Genomic DNA, 16,158 nt, shown 5'->3' on the forward strand with positions numbered 1-16,158 from the left:
TTACAAAACTGGAGAAGATTCTCATAGATCATGTCTAAAGTTTTCTCCCCTTTTCCTCATTCTTCAGACATGAAACTCTAATCCTTCTATTTCCCTAACCCACAAAGCCAAAAATGTTCCCATTCCATTGAATTCCCTTACATTTAAATGCTCCATTCATCTAACACCTAATAATACTCTGTCTTCTATTACCAATTTTCTTACATTTACATCTTATCTTCCTAACTATGCTGTAAGTTCTTTAAGGCCAATAACCATCTCTTATACTTTTCGTATTCTTCATAATGCTAATCGACTACTGCTATAAAGATATGGTCAAGAATTCAGAAATTATAAATTAAGATGTTTTCACATCTTTTTCTGACATGGAAGGAAAACTTTTCAAGCCAAAAGCTGTGATCCACAAATAGAGAAGGTGTGACAAACAGGAAATTTTCTATTTCTCTCTCAAGGATTTTAGTTTTGGCTTTAAACAGAAAAAAAATCCTTTAACATATATTTCCTTAGCCATGTGTTAATACTTTATAAATTATTTCCAGGAACTGTACAAGCTTTTCTTCAAAAACTACTTATACCAGCATACCTTGGAGATACTGCAGGTTCGGTTCCAGACCACCACAATAAAGCAAATATCGCAATAAAGAGAGTCACACAAATTTTTGGTTTCCCAGTGCATATAAAATTTATGTTTATACTATTACTGCAGTCTATTAAAGTGTTCAAAGGCATTACATCCTAAAAAAACAATATACATACCTTAATTAAAAATACTTTATTGCTAAAAAATGCTAATCACCATCTGAGCCTTCAGCAAGTCATTATCTTTTTACAATAGTAACAACAAAGGTCACTGATGACGGATCACCATAACAAATATAATAATAATGAAAAAGTTTGAAATATTTAAAGAATTGCCAGAATGTGACAGAGAGACATAAAGTGAGCAAATGCTGTTGGAAAAAAGACGCCGATAGACTTGCTCCATGCAAGATTGCCAAAAACCTTCAATTTGTAAAAAAACACAATATCTGAGAAGCACGGTAAAGCAAAGCACAGTAAAACGAGATATGCCTGTATTTTCTAATACAGTTACTAGTCATTAATTTCTGTAGGAAAATAATTCCTAAAACTATAAGTCTCAAAAACCACACAATGTAGACTGATGTGCTATTTATTAAATATTAAATAATTTAAAAACTTTCAAAACCGAGATGATAAAAATACTTAGTCTAAAGTTTATTAAAAGAAATGGCTTTCTTCTTTGGTTGAATATATTTAATAACTGGGAAAATTTGATTAAATTAATTTTCTTTACTGTGATCAAAATAGAAGAACTGATTTTGATTTGCTTATTTTACCTGAGTAGCTTTATCTTTCATGCATGAAGGGTAATGAACATGAGGATCTCGTGGCCACTGTCCTGTGAGATAAGGTCGTATCCAAAGAAGAGGTTCGCCTTATTGTACCAGAGGTTCGAACTTGATGAGATTTTGGCCTGTCCACTCTAAAAAAGTGAAAAAAGATTAGATTAGTCACTAATGAATAAAGTAAAACTTAAAATTATTTAACCTTCATAGTTTGTAAAATATCACTCTGTCAATTTTCCCTACAATATTTATTTACCCTAATAGCCCTCCTGCATGATGTGATGAAATTTATAGACCCTCTCCCAGAGGAAAATACATTCACATATTAAATTTTGCACACACTTCCAGGGCTGTCAACCCTACAAAGCCCATCCATTTTAGAGACCTACTCTAAAACCTGTATAGCATCTCCACTGCCATTACTTTATTTAAGACTTCATCATGTCTCAACTGCCAGTTTCCTAAATGCTATCTCTGCGTCCACCCTAAGTAAATCTTACAGTGCCACCTCCCTCCACTGCTTAAAAAAATTTCCATGGTTATTCACTGCCTTTAACTTAAAGCCCATTATTTTTCACAGTTCAGCTCCCATATACATCAATACTTGATGTCTTGCTACTCCTCCATAAACCCATGTTAACTACGAAATGCCATACAAACTAACTGCAATTTCCCAAATGTAAAACGCTCACTTCTCTGCCTCTATACCTTCTATTATCTCCTGCACCTAAAATGTTCTCCTTCCCTGTTCACTTGACAAAAACTTATCTTCAAGATCAGCTCAGGTGTCACACTGCCTCTGTGAAACCTTTCCCAATGCTCTTCTTTTCTCCATCTCTGTCCTTTTTAAAGATATACGCACTCTCCTCTGCTTGCGTGGAGCCCTAAATTTGTCTTTCTTCCCCAACTAGAGCATAAGTTTGGTCCCTACAGATTGAAAAGAACTTGATGCTCAATACTTATGAATTGATTCACAGCTACACAAAAATAACATGTATAAAGAATCTTATATTTTAATTCAGCTTCCTCATTTATGGATGAAGAATTTGAAGCCCAGAGGGATAAACTTAAATTGTCCAATGAAACAGAACTGCTAACAGGTGATAGAGGTAAAAAGGAACCAAGATCTCCAGACATTCTACACAGTTCAATCAATCTACAGTAATAATCTACTTCTCCTCTCCATATAGGTACCATAGGTACCTCTGCTGAAAATTAAAATGATCATACTGAACTCTTTAGTTTCATTACAAAGAAACTATAAAGGATTTTTCATATATGCATCTCAATTAAGTTACTACTAATGTGCATTGAATAATCAAATCCAGTGGATTACAAGCACCAAGGCTCAGTCTTACTCAGAGTTATATCTCACATCAAACAAAATGTCTTGCACATTACAGAGGGCCAAGAAACATTTGTTATTGAATACTGTCCTTTAACTACCCTTCTGAAACCAAAATACAAAATTGGGCTTTTTAAATTGGAAAACAAAAGAAAATGCAGCATACTGTGAACTATCATATTATTTACATACAGTCGTCCTCAGTTCTGTGGGGGACTGGTTCTAGGACCCTCACGGATACCAGAATCTGAGGAAGCTCAAGTCCCTTACATTTGGCCATCCACCTCTCCGGGTTCCACATCCTTGGACACAGAGGGCTGGAGGGCCAACTTTATCTTACAACTGCAGTTCTGATTTCTTCTTTGACCCAAGAGTGTTAGAGAAGATCTGAAAATTACAAAATTTCCTTCCTATCTTTATTACTTAGCTCTAATTTTATTTTGCCATAGGCAGAGAGTCTAGGACAATCTATTTCTACTCTTTGGAATCACCTGAAATTTTATTTGTGACCAAAAATCATGGTCAATTTTCATAAATATTTCATGAGTCATGGAGAACACATATTTTCTGTTTTCAGAATAGTTATTTTTCTTGTATAGCAGCTGAAATAAAAATATAGAATATAGTAATAATAAAATTATTATCTTTATCTGTCACAGACTTAGAGAACTACTCAAGTTTCTAAACTACTCTTCAGATATAACAATTCTCTTTACCTCTTGCAATTTTTATCATTTAAATTTAGTTCTGGGGAATTCCCTGGCCGTCCAGTGGTTAGGACTCTGCACTTCCACTACAGGGGGCATGGGTTCAATCCCTGGTCATCGGGGAACTAAGATCCCGCAAGCTGCGCCGTGTGGCCAAAAACAAGAAACAAACAAAAAAAAGTTTATAGAAATTTAGTTCTGTATAATTTGGTTACATATTGATTCATGACATCATCATTATGGCTTATATGCTTCACCATTGTAGTCTGTTCCATTTATTACTTTTAAGCTCTGTCAAATTGAACATTATCACCCCTTTATGCTTTCCTTCTATTATAATGTATCTGGTTTGCCTATTCTTTTATTTTCAATTTCTTTCAATCATGCTGTTTAGGTGCTACTCTTGTATACTGTATGTAATTAGGCTTTTTGAAAAAACTTTAGAGTATGTCTTCTCCTTATAAAAGGTATGTTCATCCCACTTATATTTATTGTTATAACAAACTTGATTAAACCTGTCATAACTTTTTTCTTCCTCTTATAAATGCTTCCTTGCTACTTGTTTTCTATGTTTTACTGTTTACTTCTTTTTCCCTTCTTACCTTTTCCCCTACCATAGGTAATTTAGAAGATATGCAGATTGTTTTTAGTTCTATTACTAGGAGTTACTTCTATTAATTCTTTTAAATATTTTTTCTGGCTATAAAAGCAATATGCACAAATTTTAGCAACTTCAGGAAACACGGAAAATTAACATGTCTCTCATAATCTGATTTATAATAATTTGTTTAAAACTATTTAAAGTTACTTTACATTCCCTCCACCAAGAACAAAAAGACAAAAACAGTTTATCCCTTGAAAAAGAACATTTATAGCAATAAAAAAGGCCTACATAAAGGTCAGCCACAACCAGAAAATGAAAAGCCACTATATGCGAAATACTTGTGCCTGAACTTTAAACTGCTCCAAACTATTATGAAAGTTGTATGTAGTCTACTTATAGTTAGTAAAACTCCTGTTAACTTGGTGAATACGGATCATTTTTATGTTTTATAATAAGTATATAAAGAATCTATAAACAAATCACTTGATACATATAATATTCTAATCTGTACTTTTTTATTATATTGTTAATCACTGGACCTTTGTCTATCCCTTTCAAAGGATCCCATTTCTCCCCTTAGTGTCCATTCTCTCTGATTAGCTACTGTCAGAACTGTGGTCTTTAAGTTATTTTGACTGAGTACTCCTAATAGTAAATAGCTAAGTATGCAGCAATATGTGCAGTTATTTATTTATAAATGAGGTATATATTATATGACTAATATGTTATATATAGTGTAAACCTAAGTAGAAATTTGCATATGATATAAAAAATAAAAATATGTATAAAAAAATGGAAGTTACATTTTCTTCCTGTATCTCATAAGTGGGTGGCCTTACTTCAGTGTGAAGACCACTGGGATAAGGGACTTTAAATTGGGTGCTCCCAAGTCCCAAGGACCAGTGGCAGTCATCAGCTTGGACTCTGAAAACCTAGGCTCCAACATTTGGTGTAGAAACTTTCACCTTGTGCTGAGTATCAGAGGGGGACATTCTTACCAACGAGAGAGCCAAGAAACAGATTTGGCTACCTTTTTCTGGGACAGCGCGGACCAGAACTTCTGGTGTCATTAAATTTATGAGTTTTCTTGTATTGTCCCTTAACCAAAAGGAGCTTTTGTACTTTTAAATGTTGTATAAATGTGTTATGTTGCGTGAGAGCCTGAGGTTTTTGAACTGGAAACTTCCTGAAATTTATATCTCCATGTGGTTACCATAAAGATAATGTAATAAAAGGGAAAAATATGAATTGGGTGCTAAATTCAATCTACAGATTGGCCAGTTAGCTCTAAGTCTATGATATACCGCTATTGCTTAATTGTGTTAAGAATGTGTAAACAAGCATCACACATTACCAATACCAAAATAACAAAAATGGTCTGCCTCAAACAGAAAGAATAAGGTAGAACAACATGATATCAATATCCTGTTATAAAATTCGCTCTACCAGGGACTTCCCTGGTGGCCTAGTAGGGGGGACTCTGCGCTCCCAATGCGGGGGGCCTGGGTTCGATCCCTGGTCGGGGAACTAGATCCCACATGCATGCCGCAACTAAGAGTCCGCATGCCTCAAATGGGAGCCCACATACCGCAATGAGGATCCCGTGTGCCGCAACTAAGACCCAGCACAGCCGAGATAAATAATAAATAAATAAATATTAAAAAAAAATTCGCTCTACCAGTCATGATTTTTAAAAAAATTATAGTATATGAAGTAAATATACTTGAAAGGTTATATTTCAAACATATGCTTTAAAAGATTCTCACCATTGCTCACACAAGGAAAATTTCAAAGAAATGTAGTTGTTAGTAATTTCCACGTAAATTATTTGAAGGGTTAAAATTCAAAATAAGTTTAAAAATTGGCAAGGATAGTACTCTTCCAAGATATGATTAGCCATAATAACCCCACTTAACCAAGTATCAGTAGGGCCTTTTTTACCAACAGATTCATCATAAGCAGTGCGATTCTACTTTAACTTATTAAATAAGTTATTAAATAAGACGACTTATTCCTATTATCCAAACTATCATGGCAATGAGTTAGACTTTAACTGCCTCAACATCTAAGCCTTGATTCTCCCAAATTTTTATTTATTTAATTTGTGGTATTATTGCCTACCAATTCAGGTTTTACAATTTAGTGCAACAATAAAAATCAACACTGGTTTTGCATTATAGTAGTCCCCTCTTATCCTCACTTTCACTTTCCACAGTCAACCATGGTCTGAAAATATTAAATGGAAAATTCCAGAAATAATTCATAAGTTTAAGATTGGGGAGAAGAGTCAAGATGGCGGACTAGGAGCACATGGAATTCACGTCTCCACACAACTAGGGCACCTACCAGGCACCAGTGAGGGACCACAGACACCTAAGGGGAGGGGAGAAACCCCCAGTGACCAGGTAGGACGTGGGGCATGGGGGGAGTGAGAGGGGGAGAAGTGGAGGTGGGATGGGACTGGCGCCCGTAACGGGTGGCTGCCAGAGGGGAAGGGATCCCACCCCCAAAGGGGGAAATTGGGGGACCACTGGGAGGGCAGAGGATCAAAAGGGAGCATGGCCAGTTCTCCCCTGCCCACTTGGGCCCTCAGGAGCCTGCTGAGATCCCGGTCCTGATCCTCTGCCCATGAATGTCCCCTCCAGCTGCATGGGTCCTGAGGGAGTGGGAGGGAGGGAAGGGAAAGCAAAAGTAAAGGCCAGACCTACTGGACTCAAACCCCTGAGGGGTGGCTGGGGGAGGGGAGGAGTTCCTACACCCAGCAGGACACACCCACGGTTAGGGGTCCAGCGGGGACTGGGGAGACCCCGGGAGAGATGGGGAGTGGGGGCATGGAGGAATGGAAGGGAACGCAGCCAGTGCTTTCCCTGTCCACTTAGGCACCAGAGAGCCTGTTGGGCTCCTGGGCCTAATTCTCTGCCCTCAGAGCCTCCCTCCTGCTGTGCAGAGACCAAGCCCCATCCTTACACCCCCACCCAGGGCCCGACCTCTACACTCAGAGAACCCCTCCAATGAGCTGGGCCTAAACCGCACCCACACACCCTCACCCATGGCTTTGCCTCCAAACCCCAGAACTCCACACTCTGAAGGCCCTCCTTTGGACGTGCTGCCTCTCCCCTTCTGTAGGTCCTAAGTAGAGGCCCTGCCCGACACTTGAACATCACCCGCCCAGGCCCCGCCCCCAAGACCTTTTCTGGCTGCATGGGCTCCTAAGCCTAGGCCCTGCCCCACCATAACCCCCACCAATGTCTAAGTTCCAACCCTGCCTAAACTCCACCCCCCATAGACAAGGCTTTTTTTTTTTTTTCCTTTTTTCCTCTTTTAGATTGGGGTTCTGTTTTACCTTGTTGATTAATTGTTCTTCATTCATTTATATGTTTATTTTTTCTAATAAATCTTTTATTTTTCTAATTTTATTTTATTCTTTATGCTTTGTTATTGTTCTGCTCCTTTTTGGCTTGTTCCCCCACCCCCCTTTTTTCTTTTTCTTTTTTCTGTTACAGTTTTATTTTACCTTGTTGCAGTTGTTTCAATTATATTATTATTTTTCCTAATATATTTTTGATCTTTCTAATTTTATTTTGTTTTTTATTCTTTGTTATTGTATTGCTCCTTTTCTTCTTCTTCTTTTTTTTTTTTTTTTCCACACCACATGCCTTACGGGATCTGGTTCCCAGGCCACAGGTTGGGCCCGAGCTCCTGTGGTGGCAGCTCCGAGTCCAAACCGCTGGACTAACAGAGAACCTCAGACCCCAGGGAATATAAATAGGAGTGAGGCCTCCCAGAGGTCCTCATCTCAGCACCAAGACCCAGATTTATCTAACTGCCTGCAAACTCCAGTGCTGGATGCCTCAGGCCAAATAATCTGTAAGACAGGAATACAGCCCCAACCATCAGAAAAAAAAAATAAAATGACAAAAAATACGTTATAAATGAAGAAGCAAGGTAAAAACCTACAAGACCAAATAAATGAAGGTGAAATAGGCAACCTACCTGAAAAAGAATTCAGAGTAATGATAGTAAAGACGATCCAAAATCTCGGAAACAGAATGGAGAAAATAAAAGAAACATTTAACAAGGATCTAGAAGAACTGAAGAGCAAACAAACAGTGATGAACAATACAATAAGTGAAATTAAAAATACTCTAGAAGAAATCAATAGCAGAAGAACTAAGGCAGAAGAACGGATAAGTGAGCTGGAAGATAAAATGGTGGAAATAACTGCCAGGGAGCAGAATAAAGAAAAAAGAATCAAAGAATTGAGGACAGTCTCAGAGACTCCTGGGACAATAGTAAACGCACCAATATTCGAATTATAGGGGTCCCAGGAGAAGAAGAGAAAAAGAAAGGGTTTGAGAAAATATTTGAAGAGATTATAGTTGAAAACTTCCCTAACATGGGAAAGGAAATAGTCAATCAAGTCCAGGAAGCACAGAGAGTCCCATACAGGATAAACCCAAAGAGAAACATGCCAAGACACATATTAATCAAACTATCAAAAATTAAATACAAAGAAAAAATATTAAAAGCAGCAAGGGAAAGGCAACAAATAACATAAAAGGGAATCCCCATAAGGTTAACAGCTGATCTTTCAGCAGAAACTCTGCAAGCCAGAAGGGAGTGGCAGGACATATTTAAAGTGATGAAGGGGAAAAAACCTACAACCAAGATTACTCTACCCAGCAAGGATCTCATTCATATTCAATGGAGAAATCAAAAGCTTTACAGACAAGCAAAAGCTAAGAGAATTCAGCACCACCAAACTAGCTTTACAACAAATGCTAAAGGAACTTCTCTAAGTGGGAAACACAAGAGAATAAAAAGACCCACAAAGACAAACCCAAATCAATTAAGACAATGGTAATAGGAACATACATATCGATAATCACCTTGAATGTAAATGGATTAAATGCTCCAACCAAAAGACACAGACTGGCTGAATGGATACAAAAACAAGCCTGTCTATATGCTGTCTACAAGAAACCCACTTCACACCTAGGGACACATACAGACTGAAAGTGAGGGGATGGAAAAAGATATTCCATGCAAATGGAAATCACAAGAAAGCTGGAGCAGCAACACTCATATGAGATAAAATAGACTTTAAAATAAAGACTGTTACAAGAGACAAGAAAGGACACTACATAATGATCAATGGATCAATCCAAGAAGAAAACAAAACAATTGTAAATATTTATGCACCCAACATAGGAGCACCTCAATATATAAGGCAAATGCAAATGGCTTTAAAAGGAAAAATCGACAGTAACACAACAATAGGGGGCTTTAACACCCCACTGACACCAAAAGATCATCCAGATGGAAAATAAATAAGGAAACAGAAGCTTTAAATGACACAAGAGACCAGACAGACTTAATTGATATTGTTGGGACATTCCACCCCAAAGCAGAAGAATACACTTTCTTCTCAAATGCACACGGCACATTCTCCAGAATAGATCACATTTGGGGTCACAAATCAAACCTTGGAAAATTTAAGAAAATTGAAATTGTATCAAGCATCTTTTCCGACCACAACACTGTGAGATTAGAGATCTATTACAGGAAAAAAACAGTAAAGAAAACACAAATACATGGAGGCTAAACAGTGTGCTGCTGAATAACCAAGAGATCACTGAAGAAATCAAAGAGGGAATCAAAAAATACCTAGAAACAAATGACAACAAAAACATGACGATCCAAAACCTATGGGATACAGCAAAAGCAGTTCTAAGAGGGAAGTTCATAGCAATTCAAGCTCACTGCAAGAAAAATCTCAAATAAACATTCTAACCTTACACCTAAAGCAACTAGAAAAAGAAGAACAAAGAAAACCCAAAATTAGTAGGAGGAAAGAAATCATAAAGATCCGAGCAGAAATAAGTGAAATGGAAACAAACCAAACAATAGCAAAGATCAATAAAACTAAAGGCTGTTGCTTTAAGAAGATAAACAAAATTGGTAATCCTTTAGCCAGTCTCATCAAGAAAAGGAGGGCGAGTACTCAAATCAAGAAAATTAGAATTGAAAAAGGAGAGATTACAACTGACACTGCAGAAATACAAAAGATCGTAAGAGACTACTACAAGCAACTATATGCCAATAAAATGGACAACCTGAAAGAAATGGACAAATTCTTGGAAAAGTACAACCTTCCAAGATTGAACCAGGAAGAATTAGAAAATATAAACAGACCAATCACAGGTAATGAAATTGAAACTGTGATTAAAAATCTTCCAACAAACAAACATCCAGGACCAGATGGCTTCACAGGTGAATTCTATCAAACATTTAGAGAAGAGTTAACACCTCTCCTCCTCAAACTCTTCCAAAAAACGGTGGAGGGAGGAACACTCCAAAACTCATTCTACGAGGCCACCATCACCCTGATACCAAAACCAGAAAAAGATATCACAAAAAAAGAAAATTATAGACCAATACCACTGATGAACATAGATGCAAAAATCCTCAACAAAATACTAACCAACAGAACCCAACAACACATTAAAAGGATCATACACTATGATAAAGTGGGATTTATCCCAGGGATGCAAGGATTCTTCAATAAACGCAAATCAGTCAATGTGATACACCATATTAACAATTTGAAGAATAAAAACCATATGATCATCTCAATAGATGCAGAAGAATCTTTTGACAAAATTCAACACCCATTTATGATAAAAACTCTCCAGAAAGTGGGCATAAAGGGAACCTACTTCAACATAATAAAGGCCATATATGACAAACCCACAGCAAACATCATTCTCAGTGGTGATAAACTGAAAGCATTTCCTCTAAGATCAGGAACAAGACAAGGATGTCCACTCTCGCCACTCTTACTCAACATAGTTTTGGAAGTCCTAGCCACGGCAATCAGAGAAGAAAAAGAAATAAAAGGAATACAAATGGGAAAAGAAGAAGTAAAACTGTCACTGTTTGCAGATGACATGATACTATACATAGAAAACCCTAAAGATGCCACCAGGAAACTACTAGAACTAATCAATGAATTTGGTAAGGCTGCAGGATACAAAATCAATGCACAGAAATCTCTTGCATTCCTATACACTAAGAACGAAAAATCAGAAAGAGAAATTAAGGAAACAATCCCACTGATCATTGCAACAAAAAGAATAAAATACCTAAAATACTCAAACAATCTTTGAATTTACAAGAGCTTAAATAATAACATTTAATAAAACATTGAATAAAAAATTAAGAGTAGCAATAAAATTGCTAAAATAAATATTCTAAAGTATGAAAGAAAATCAATTAAATAAATACTTATCATCATTACTTAAGCTAAACAGGCATCAGGAAAATAGTAATTTCATAGGTAGTGAAACCAGGTAACCACTACCACTAAATAAAACTTGCTGAATGTCTACTACTACATATGAAAAGCACTGTTCCATGTACCAAGAGGAATTACAAAATCAGTTTCAGACTCTCCTCAAGGAATTTACATTCCGGTTGAGGGAGATACAATATGTACAATTAAACTATGATATAAAGTGGTATATTATGGCACATGCACACCAATGAAGGACAGGAAGCAAACATTGCAAAAAATAAATGAGGCAGCAGATAGCTAGAATGATGTACTCCAACTACATCAAGGGAAACTTTCAAGTAGTAAGACTCTTACCATGCCACTTATAATCCTGTTGCTAACATCGCCTACTTAAATATTTGAGGATAAAATAGAGAATAACTAAATTCAGCAGTAAAATATGATCGTTAGAAAAAAATCACATCTATTTCCAGTACTAGCATCATTGTTAGGACCAGAAAATGACTCCTCATGTAGCATTCTGTAAAAGGACTTGCTCATTATATCCATCTACAGGTTGTACTTTCCCCCTCCAATTCCCCTCCCTCATGAGGGAGCAGTGGTAGGCCTGGGGTTCCTCTGGGGTTCCTACTGAGGACTATACAAAATAATTATTGCTTTCTAACAGCCAATTGGAAATTTAACTTTAAAGTGATAATAGTATAATAGGTTTAAAAACAAGGAGCTGTATTAGATAACTCTGCATCTGAATAGCATACAAGGCATTACTCTAAATAGGCAAAACTGCTTAATTAGTATCTAACTGCGAGAGCACTGTAATATGAGGTTAAACTAATTGTTCCCAACAATTTTTACTTTAGTAGCAGTGACTGAAGATTGACTGGTTAGTGAGTTTGGAAATCTGATGGATTAAGAAGCTCACCTGAAGGAGAAAATTAACAAAGTTAAGTGGAATTTCTGCAAATTAAAAAAAAGTTATTATTAGAAACTTTAAGAACTTTAGCTACAGAGAAATATGAAACAAGCCACTACGCCTTCTAAACCAACCTTAACAGGTGGTAAAGAGGATGCAATATTTTTGAGTGACATAATGTAGCCATACAGAATGTAAACTAACACACGTAATAAAAAGTGCTCACATTCTTTTCTTGGACTTTAACACACTCCAACCTTTTTCATAGGTTCAGTGTGCATAAGTAACTAAAAAATAAAAATTGTTGATTCTCTGTGTTTAGCTCTCAAGAAAGATTATTCGCCAAAGCTCTCCATTAAACACTGATTATACAAGCAAAGCACATCTAAACTTAAGAAAGCATTTAAACCTTTTGAAAAAGAGCTATTATTCCTTCAACTACTGTGTAAAGACTATAACTGCATGAAACTTAGCCATTGTAACACCACCACCAAGAATAAACTGCTTCTTACTTTATTCAAAGTTTATTACCACTCTGAAGAATCCTCAAGCCATACATTTATTACAACTCTAAAGAATCCTCAAGCCATACAATTCAGCAAAATGCTTAAGATAACTAAGTAACAAATACCAATTTTTCCAGACCTTTCTACATAGAACTCACATTAAGTAACTAGTTTTACATAAAAATATCACATTAACAATGTTAGTCAGTAGTATCAAAACACACATATATAATAATACTTTGTCTTGAATTTAAGTTCCTAAAGTGTGTAAAGTCTTTTTATGTTTTAACAATTATGTTCAAAAAGAAGCTGCCATTAAATCCCATAAGGTGTACGTGTGTGTGTATATGCCTTAAATCACCTAGTATTGATTAGAAAAATGTTAAAGAATGATTTAAAAAAAAAGGCAATACTTTTTAGTCAGTACAGTGTCAACATCTGGGCATGTCTGAGAAGTAATAGCAAAAGCTTTCTAATACAGTGTATCACCCAGAAATTAGATCTTGGGAGATCCTAGAACAAAAAGGCTCAAGGCCCTCAGGCATAGGTGGAACTAAGCAATGGATCTCAAAGATGGGATCCTGAGATGTGGCTCTCTGTATAAGCATCACCAGGCAGCTTGTTAAAAATGCACGTTACTGGGCCACACTCCCAGAGATTCTAATTTAGTAGCTATAGGGTGGAACCAGGTATCAACATATTTTTTTTAATTTTTCTTTTCTCTCTTTTTTTAAAAAATTAATTAATTTATTTTTGGCTGCATTGGGTCTTCGTCGTTGCACGCGGGCTTTCTCTAGCTGCAGAGAGCGGGGGATACTCTTTGTTGCAGTGCGCCGGCTTCTTCTCATTGCGGTAGCTTCTCTTGTTCGGGAGCACAGGGCTCTAGGCGCACAGGCTTCAGGAGTTGTGGCTCGCGGGCTCTAGAGCACAGGCTCAGCAGTTGTGGCGTGCAGGCTTAGTTGCTCCACGTCATGTGGGATCCTCCTGGATCAGGGCTCGAACCCGTGTCCCCTGCACTGGCAGGCGGATTCCCAACCACTGCGCCACCAGGGAAGCCCTCAACATACTTTTTCAACCAGACCAAATTGATTCAGATGCATCATCAGCCTTGGGAACCACTGAGGTCCTAAAGCAATGTTTCTCAAAGTGTTAGACATTTGTTAAATATGCTCAATACCGGGCCCAATTTCTCATCAACAATGTGAGACTCTCTGCTAGTGGGACCAAACAATGTGAATTTTAAACACGTATCTCAAGTGAATCTACCGGTACTACAAGCTTCAGAACCTATGTCTAAAGGATTGGGACTAGATCCTTTAGAGCTGCAGGTGCTCAAAAATAAAATCATTTTGTTGATTATAATCTACTCCATTTAGAGGCACTGAAAGTTTGAATATAAATCCAAGAAAATATCCTGCTGCAAAAAAGTCAAACAATTCTTCGAAATCTGCACTTAGCAGCTAACCTTCTAGAATCTAGTAAACTTAAACTTCTAGTCATCTTCAAAAAGGTCACTTTCTAAACTGAGTGCCAGCCATGACAATAAGAACCTTCAAACCTAAATACAAAGCACTCTAGACAGAATGCTTAGGAATGCTTTCTTAGAAAGATGAGATAACAGACAAAAAGTTCAATACAGCTTCTTTGGAAAGATTCCCTCCCACCCAAACAGGGCATTTTGCACACACAAGTTAACTACAATAAAATATGCTTCCTAAAAAATACAAGAAATTCTGAAAAAATACATTAAGTAGGTTCCTTTTTATAAAATCAAACTGTCAAAGAAAAATTAAATAAAATATATAAGCAGAGTAAAATTTAGATTTTAATAATTAATTTGATTAAAGAATTTAAGCCTGAGTCTCCAAATATTACAGTATTTTATAGCCTGTTTATTTAAAACCTTTATCTTTTAAGAGAAAATAAGTGTTTCATGATGTCTGAATTTGCTCCTTCATATTATAATTTCAATCCTTATCACTGAAATCAAAATAACAAATTCATGGAGCGGAGACTGAATATAAGACATTAAGTTGCTTTTCTTCAACTTCAAAAAAACCTGAAATGATATAGTTCCTAATTTAGTGATCAAAAATAACCAAAAGTAAATACGGGTAGAGAATATCTTGCTATTGGTTCACTGAGGTTAAGCATGAACTTAACTAAAGGTCTGTTTTGTTTTGTATTTTTATAAATCTATTTATTTTTTATTTTTATTTTGGCTGCGTCGGGTCTTTGTTGCTGTGTGTGGGCTTTCTCTGGTTGCGGTGAGCAGGGGCTACTCTTCATTGCAGTGCACGGGCTTCTCACTGCAGTGTCTTCTCTTGTTGAGGAGCACGGGCTCCAGGCACGCGGGCTTCAGAAGTTGTGGCACGTGGACTCAGTAGTTGTGGCTCGCGGGCTCTAGAGCGCAGGCTCAGTAGTTGTGGTGCACGGGCTTAGTTGCTCCGCAGCATGTGGGATCTTCCCGGGCCAGGACTCGAACCCGTGTCCCCTGCATTGGCAGGCGGATTCTTAACCACTGTGCCACCAGGGAAGCTCCTAAAGGTCTGTTTTGTTAACAGAGATTTGCTTCAGTATTTCTGTATTGAGAGTTACTTCCTTGAAAGTTATAGTTTTACATTTATTATCACTGTTGAAGAGTCTCTCCTTGACCAAACTTTAGTCAGGCTCCTCTGAACTCTTTCCAATTAGGCCCTAACTTTTGGGCTTCTGTGTTCATCTCTGCATTGTCCAATTTTAGCAAGAATCCTACTATGTCAGTTTAACCAGAATCCCCCACCCTCAATATTGATCACGCTGGATATCTGATTAGGTTCCTCATCCCTACCATCCCCCATGTAATATCTGACCACCTGGCCTGCCTTCATCAACAATCCTGTTTAGGTCTGTTTAGCAGAATCCCCCTTATTTTCATGTTTCTTTCCTCTGAGTAATTTTTACCCCACCCTTCTACTTGGCTATACATCCCCAGTTCTCCTAGTTGTATTCCAAGTTTGAGCCCAATCTCTCTCCCCCACTGCAAAACCACATTGCAGTGGTCCCTACAACTATCGTGATAGTCTCCCTGAATAAAGTCTGCTTTACTAATCTTTATAAGTGTCATGAACAATTTTTTCTTAAACATCACTACCAACATTATGAGTAATTTTCTCCTTGCCTCACGGTAACAGAGAGAAATTTTCAAAACAAATCCCTGCCACCCCCACCAGGAAAAAAACAAATTTAAAGAACTATGTAACTAAGAATAAAAAAAGTAGAAAGGAGGAGACTGGTATACATCTCTAGCCAATCTAATGCACATTAATACTGATCATCTAATAGAATTATTGTTACATTCAGTTTTCCAAAATCAGCACAGTCTAGGCACCTCACCAACGGCCTTTATGGGCCTTTCTTGCTTAAAATATAAGAAGATA

The 16,158-nt window shown here is 37.1% G+C and overlaps 1 long non-coding RNA gene across 4 annotated transcripts in view; it reads right to left on the reverse strand.

Annotated features, from left to right (window-relative positions):
• LOC130707380 (uncharacterized) overlaps nucleotides 1-16,158 on the reverse strand; it is a 227,723-nt gene that overhangs the window by 90,061 nt on the left and 121,504 nt on the right. For all 4 annotated transcript variants that reach the window (XR_009007270.1, XR_009007268.1, XR_009007269.1 and 1 more), the window contains exon 3: nucleotides 1,359-1,504. This is a non-coding gene — a long non-coding RNA (uncharacterized LOC130707380). The remainder of the gene's footprint in view (nucleotides 1-1,358; nucleotides 1,505-16,158) is intronic.

This window comes from Balaenoptera acutorostrata, chromosome 2, assembly GCF_949987535.1.
Source record: "Balaenoptera acutorostrata chromosome 2, mBalAcu1.1, whole genome shotgun sequence".
Lineage (NCBI taxonomy): Eukaryota > Metazoa > Chordata > Mammalia > Artiodactyla > Balaenopteridae > Balaenoptera > Balaenoptera acutorostrata.